This window comes from Rhinolophus ferrumequinum, chromosome X (assembly GCF_004115265.2).
Source record: "Rhinolophus ferrumequinum isolate MPI-CBG mRhiFer1 chromosome X, mRhiFer1_v1.p, whole genome shotgun sequence".
Lineage (NCBI taxonomy): Eukaryota > Metazoa > Chordata > Mammalia > Chiroptera > Rhinolophidae > Rhinolophus > Rhinolophus ferrumequinum.
The window spans coordinates 101800466-101808029 of NC_046284.1; the positions used below are offsets into that span (position 1 = coordinate 101800466).

General features: G+C 41.7%; 2 pseudogenes; one reads left to right on the forward strand and one right to left on the reverse strand.

Annotated features, from left to right (window-relative positions):
- Nucleotides 1–2544: 2544 nt before the first annotated feature.
- Nucleotides 2545–3465, forward strand: LOC117027621 (homeobox protein NANOG-like; annotated as a pseudogene).
- Nucleotides 3466–5868: 2403 nt separating this feature from the next.
- LOC117027631 (tRNA 2'-phosphotransferase 1-like) lies at nt 5869–6613 on the reverse strand (annotated as a pseudogene).
- Nucleotides 6614–7564: the final 951 nt, after the last annotated feature.

Genomic DNA, 7564 nt, shown 5'->3' on the forward strand with positions numbered 1-7564 from the left:
CACTTTGTAAGAATAAAGGAGTCAATTCATCAAGATTATATAATAATCATAATGTTTATGAACTTAATAACAGAGCTTCAAAACACTTGAAGTAAAAACTGATAGAACTGAAAAGTGAAGTAGATAATTCCATAATTACAGTCAGATAGTTAAATACGCTTTTCTCAATCATTAATAGAACAAGTAAACAGAAAATCAGCAAGTATATAGGAGACTTGAAAAACACTATCAACTGATGTGACTTCATGAACATTTATAAAATATTCTATCCACCAAGAGCAGAATACGCATTGTTTTCAAGTATACATGGACTATTTATCAAGATAGACGATGCTCTGGGCCATACAGCAAATCTCAATAAATTTAAAAGGATTCAATCTATAAAAAGTGTGTTATATGACCACAATGGAATTAAATTAGAAATCAATAATAGAAAGATCTCTGGAAAATCCCCAAATAACACAATTCTAAAAAATGCATGGGCAAAGAAGAAATCAAAAGAGAAATAAGAAAATATTTTGAACTGTTTAAAAATGACAAATGATATATTAAAATTTGTGGAATGCCCCTAAGGTCATGCTTCAAAGAAAACTTATAGCACTAAACACCTATATTACACAAGAAAAAAGGTCTGAAATCAATTACTTCAGCTACCATGATTAGTTGGGAAGTTAAATGACTTGTACAAGCCATGTATCTGAGTTCTCTTGCCTCCGGATTCTCTTTTGTGAGGTTCTAATGCTTGGCCTTTTTTGTTAACTGTTGGTGACAAATGGGCCACATCTCTTCTTTCTCTCACTCACCCCTCAGCTAGAAAGAAGCTTCGCACCCCCACTTGCATCCCCTTAGAAGCTTGAGCAGAAACCAGCTTCAGACTCAGGAGAAAGAACACGTACGTAGGAGAGGCCATTTAAGCCAGTTTCCAGTCCAGGCAAAAAGAGTGCTCACTCCTCATTAGTGATCCGGTCCATCTCATCTGGGCCGAGATGTCCACAGAGAGGTTTGGGGGCCAAAACATTACAGACTGTGTGTTAGTCTGCTTGGGCTGCCATAACAAAATACTATAGACAGGATGGTTTATACAGCAGCAATTTCTTTTCTCCCAGTTCCGAAGGGCGGGAAGTCCAAGATCAAGGTGCTGGCCCATCAGTTGCTGGTAAGAGCTCTCTTCTTGGATTGCAGGCAGCCAGCTTCTCACTAAATCCTTACATTGCCTTTCCTCAGCGCATGTGTGCGGAAAGAGAAAGAGTTGTCTCTCCCTCTTCCTCTTCTTATAAAACCACTAATCCCATCCTGAAGGCCCTACTCTCATGACCACATCTAACCCTAAGCACCTTCCAAAGGTCCCATCTCCAAATACCATCACATTGGGGGTGAGGGCTTCAACATCTGAATGGGGGAGGGGAGGGGGACACAAACCTTCAGTCTATAATAAAGTATTCCCACTAAATAGCTCTCCCAAAAATATATAACACGGCAGGTTGCTTGTGGAGAATTCTGGGATTTTGATTCCAGTCATCATTATTTCCTTCTTGAAGACTCAGCAAATATTAGGCATCATTTTGGACACGAGAAGATAAAAGGAGCACTTTACTAACTCAGGGCACATAATAACATTACAACATTAGTACATTATCTTTAACAAGAAGGGAGACATGCTGCAGAAGGGGGTGAAGGGCAGGGCGAGAACCCCAAAGTAGCTGAATGCCAATGGAGCAAAAGTCTGACTTCTTATCCAATGTGACCTTGATTGCCAAAGACCTTCAGTTCTTAGATCCACCAATCATTACTACATTTGTAAAATGACAATAGTAATAGGAACCACTTCTCAAATTTGTTGTGAGACCAGGAGACGGTATAAAGAACAGTTGAAAATGTTGATTTCAATGTTAACGTTGCCCATCGCTTGAATCAGTGTCTTCTTAGCCGTTATCTCCCACCAGAGACACACACTGAAATACTGTATCATATAATTGTGTTCCCACAGTTTGTGCCCCTCCCCTTCTCTCCCAGTGTGAATCTTCAGAGACGTAAACTGAGGTGAAATGTCTTTTCTCCCAGTCTGCGTGCTTCCACAAAATTTTTCTTTTTAACTTTTATTTATTTCAAGTGTGTTTTGCCAGGACCCATCAGCTGCAAGTCAAATAGTTGTTTCAATCTAGTTGTGGAGGGCGCAGCTCACAGTGGCCCATGTGGGGATCGAACCGGCGACCTTGTTGTTAAGAGCACCGCGCTCTAACCAACTGAGCTAACCGGCGCCGCACACTTTCACAAATTTTAATAGTCTGAATTATATAATTCCACCATGCCTTCTCCTTGTTAGAATCAAAAGGATCTAACTCTGTTGCAAATACTTTAGTTAAATATTTTCCAGTGTATTTTAGGATTATTTAAAAGAAAAAAAAAATCGATTCCATCTTTTCGATACTTCCACACCTGGAGACCTTTGTTATTTCTCTAAGCTCTTCTACCTAAATACTGAAGCCTGGGTATTTCTTACAACCTAGCATGTTGGTTTTTTTCTCTTTCCTTCAACTCTGCAACATGAGTGTGGATCTGGCTTGTTCGCAAAGCCCATCTTGCCCCAGAGCATCGATTCTAGGGAAACTTCACCAGAGCCTGAGATTTTGGGGCCTGAAGAAAATTATGCATCCTCGCAAACGTCATCTGCTGAGACACTCCACATTGAGAATGTCTCAACTCTTCCTTCCTCCATGGATCTGCTTATTCAGAACAGCCCTGATTCTTCCACCAGTGCCAGCGTAAGACTACCCACTTCTGTAGAAAACACAGTGAAGAAGGAAGAGAAGGTCCAGGTCAAGAAACAGAAGATCAGAACCGTCTTCTCACAAATCCAACACTGTGTACTCAATGAGAGATTTCAGAGACAAATATCTCAGCCTCCAGAAGATGCAAGAACTTTCCAACATTCTGAATCTTAGCTACAAACAGATTAAGACCTGGTTCCACAACCAGAGAATGAAATGTAAGAGGTGGCAGAAATACAACTGGCCAAAGAACAGCAACTATAGGACTTGGAAGGGTCAGCAACTGCAGAGTACCCAGGCCTCTCTTCCTGTCACCAGGGATGCCTCGTGAACACTTCTGGAAATTTTTCAATGTGGAGCAACTAGGCCTACGATAACCCAACTTGGAACAACCATTCCTGAAACAGCCAGTCTTGGAGCTACCATTCCTGGAACAGTCAGACCTGGCGCCCTCAAGCCTGGAATAACCAGGCCTGGAACAATCAGGCCTGGAACAATCAGTTCTTATGGGGAGGAAGCCCTACCACCCCAGATCCAGCTCCAGCAAAATCGACCTGTCAGTGATTTGGAGGCCACCTTGGAAACTGCTGGGGAAAGCTATGATGTGATACAGCAAACCCCTAAGTATTGTAGTACACAGCAAATCATGAATTTATTCCCAAATTATTCCATGAACATACAGCCTGACGATGTGTGACGATGAGTATATTATTCAATCAATTTGGGCAGTGCCTGTATCACTTCTAGGGTTTTTCTATGTATCTCTGCCTTGATGTCTTGCTTCTTTCTCATTATGACTATTGTGTCAATTTGGAGGGGTGGGAGTATGGGGTATGACTGGAGTCGAATCAAAGAGGTTTCTGTAGCCTTGCTGCTATAGACAAAATGAGGATGGAAGATGTCTCTGGCTATAGATAACTAGATATAATAATATTTGGGATATCTTTACGACCTAGAATCTTATCTCAAGAATAGAAAGTAAAAGTATAAAGATGTGTGATGAAGGATTATTCACATATTCTGGGGTTGGGAGGCTTGTTTAAAAACCTCAACTCAGGGAGAGGTTAATGAGCTATAATGTGCTTCATTGATTTCCTCTGCCCCTTTTGCTGTTTTACTACAGCCCCTGATTTGTTACTTAAGTATTTATAAAAGATGTTTTTGTACTTTGGTGTATCATGATAAAAGTACCAGTTTGGCTGGTTGGTTTATAAGTTTAAGTACAAATAAATAAAACGTCTATTTAAAAAAAAGAAAGAAAGAAAAATCCATTAATTCATTAACCCAATAAATATTTATTGAGTGCCTAGCAAGTACTCTTCTAGGAACCAGGTATATAGCAGTGAACAAAACAGACTAAAGTCCCTTATATTTCATACCAGTATAAATAACTACAATAATATAAACTTCTCAAAGTCTGTTGATTTTGTTCCAGAACTTCTGTTTAGAATGGTCACTGTCTCCATTCTCAAATAAAGTTGGTATTTAATTTGTATTTTGACAATGCAAATTAATGAAGGTATCTTTTAGTGCTAGAGATGAATCTGGAGTTTATCAGACGTAACGAACACCAAGTAAATGACATATGATAAAGAAAATGAGTATGCTGAGAAAAGAAAGAAAAATCTCTTTGTGACAGTCATTAATTCTTTTTTTCTCTTTAAAGGTTTATTTTATAATGCAAGCAGGGAGGAAACATCATGAGATATTTAGACTACATTACAGGATCCAAGTATATTTAAAAGTGAACAAAAGAATTTTAGAAGTAACTTCAGCAATCTGACAACCATATTGAAAAATTATAACGGTGCATGGGTTTTCTCATCTTTACAGCTTTTCAAGTCACTGTGTAGGCACTTTACTAGACTTTCAAAATCAAATTTTTGACAGGGCCAGGAAAGTCAGCTTCATTGTTAGTTATGAGATCATCTTTGAGCATTTATATAAATCATATCAAAACTAGCAAAAGTTCAGCTGCAATTTTGTTGGTGGCGGGGGGAGCTGTCTAGGTTTCCTCTTGCAAAGTGAGTCCTTCGATACTGAATGATATGGCAATCTGCGGGTGCCAGTTTTCTATTCCGCTGGCCTCCTGTCTTCTAACAAGTTGCTGACTCACTTTATGGAGTGGAATTAAGAACCTGTCTGAATCAATAGGCATTTGTATCAGAGAGTGCTAGTTTTCCTCCAACATCCATTTTCTCTTTCTTCTAAGGAAATAGAAATTTTAGCTAGGCACAGCATTAATAAAGGTCAGCAAGATCTTGGAAAGCAGCTCACAGGCATCAGAAGCAATGGCATTGTGGTAAATAAGAAAGATTTATAACGTTGAGCAGAGTCTGCTGCTTCTTGCTACTTTTAGCAACACCCTACAGAGGGATGGACCCTAGTCAGAACTAGCTAGACAGCAACCAAAAATGGAAGAGAACATAGCTCTGTCAAGAGTCATTCTTTGCCTGTGGCCTGGGATTTCAGAGCCCCACATAACTGAAAAAGCCAACTGCTTTCTGCCACTCCACAGTGTAGCAGGTTAAAGAGGTTACAAAAAAGGGAAGACTTGCCAAGAAATAATATTGGGCTCCTCATGCACCTTCCTGCTTGACCAGTAAATGAGAGCTAGAGCAGAGGTAAAGAGCATATTAAGAACGTCAGCCTCGGGCGTCTGGTTGGCTCAGTTGGTTACAGCGCTGTGCTCACAACACCCAGGTCGCCAATTCGATTCCCACATGGGCCAGTGAGCTGCACCCTCCACAACTACATTGAAGGCAACGACTTGATTTGGAAGCTGAGCTGCACTCTCCACTAGATTGAAAAACAACGACTTGACTTGGAGCTGATGGGTCCTGGAAAAACACACTGTTCCCCAATAAAAATTAAAAAAAAAAAAGAAAGAACGTCAACCTCCCACCCAAACCTATTAAGAAGAGCTTAAGGAAGCAACTATCAAGTTGAATGAGAGGAAGATGAGTCAGCACAGAGAACAGCGAAAGAGCAAGAGAATTTGCCTGAAAGAGATTGTGGGCTATCGTTACCGTTTTTTTTTTTCTTTTCAAACTAGAATTTCTTTTTCTTATCTTTTTACATAAAAAAAAAAAAAGAAATCTTATTGTTGGATCATATTTCCTCCTCTGGAGCTGTGCTTGGGACCACTCTCATACTCTTGTCTCTTCGCTGTCACCTAAGGAGAGGGCCTGTCCAGTATGGCATTACTGCAGGGCTTCTTTGAAGGAATTGGGAAGCAGGAAGCTATGAGCATTCCCTGGAGAAAGGATCACCCCATTGGCAGAGCAGAAGAAGGGGATGCCAGAGCCCACTGATAACACAGCCACCTCGCAATTTGGCCTCATGTCACTGATAACACTAGGGTCCCCATGCAGTCATGGGGCCAGGTGGATGTGCATTCTTCCCGGATAGCACAGGACCTTGAGCAAGATGGATGGCCAGTGCTGCCAGAATATGCCATGGATAAGCATCAGGGACAGGGCCTCTGGGGTCTTCACAGGCATCAGCTCCAACTCACTTTTCTGCAGGGAGTGTCTCTGAGGGGCTTGGATGAGAGGGCCAGTGCTGGGGTCCCCCTGTTGCAGGGCAAACTACTGCTTTCCATTGGCGTCCACCATACACTGCACATCTTCAGCCGAGAATCTGCAGACCTGGGCAGCTCCAGGAGGGCGCCCAGAAGCATGAAGCTGTTGGCCCCATGGGAAGCCCTAGCTTCAGGGCCCGTGGTGCAAGGTGGAGGGCAGAGTCTTGGACAGTTGCACATCTTGATCAAGTTCCTGGGGTCTGTGAGCCTTTCTACCCCTGGGCATCGCTGCTTCCTGCCTCCTTCTTTCAGAGGAGCTCATGGTCCAGACAGACTTCCACTGTCTGCCAGCTGACCCTACAAGATGGGTACTTCTACAAGTAATTGACACGCGGAAAATAGACCAGAAACCTATTAAATGTTAGAGGGAGTCTGAAAGCCTACGAAACCAAAAACCTAGCTTGCAAATGTCTATGAAGATGAGAGCCTGTGAAGAGGAGGAAAAATAATTTCCCCTCTATTCTTCTGGGTTGTTGGCTGAGACCCCCCCCCCCCCAATAAAATACAGATTAACAGGAGAAAAACAAACAGAAGTTCAATAACATGTATACCTCCTGTAATTGGGAGATACCCAGAAAACTGAGTAACTCCCCAAAATGGCCCCAGCTGTGAACTTAAATGCTTTCAACTAAAGACAAAAGATGTTGAGCATGGGGGAAGGCCAGTTATGGGAGGGGCTTACCAGGAAAGCACAGGAATCGAGGGCAAGGTTGTTACGCAGATTGAACTTCTTGCCTTAGCCATTGATAAAACTTTCTAGAGATTTAGTCACTCGCTTCCTAGGAGGGAGAGGAAGACACCCTTACAGATGGAGATTTTCCCGATACATGTAAATGTCTCTTACAAAAGGGTAACTTCTACTCTTTTCCAGAGCTTCTCCTGTGCTTGCTGTTTCTTAAAAATAAGCAGCTCAAGATGATCAACATGCCAAAGAGGCAGATTTTGGGGGTGGCAAATTCTGCTCCCTTTCAGTAGTAATGGAATTGTACTTTGGGAGTTCTCTCCCTTGGCAACAGGTATATTCTATGTGTGGAAACATGGACACGCATAGATGTTTGTGTGGCCAGAGTAGCAGAATGGCAAAGGCTAATCGTTTTTCCCCAATATCTGTTTGCCCCTTCTTCTATCATAATAGAATTATGAACTGAGTATGTGGCCACCTAAGATAAAAACTTTATTTCCCAGTCTCCCTTATGCTTAGATGTGGTCATAG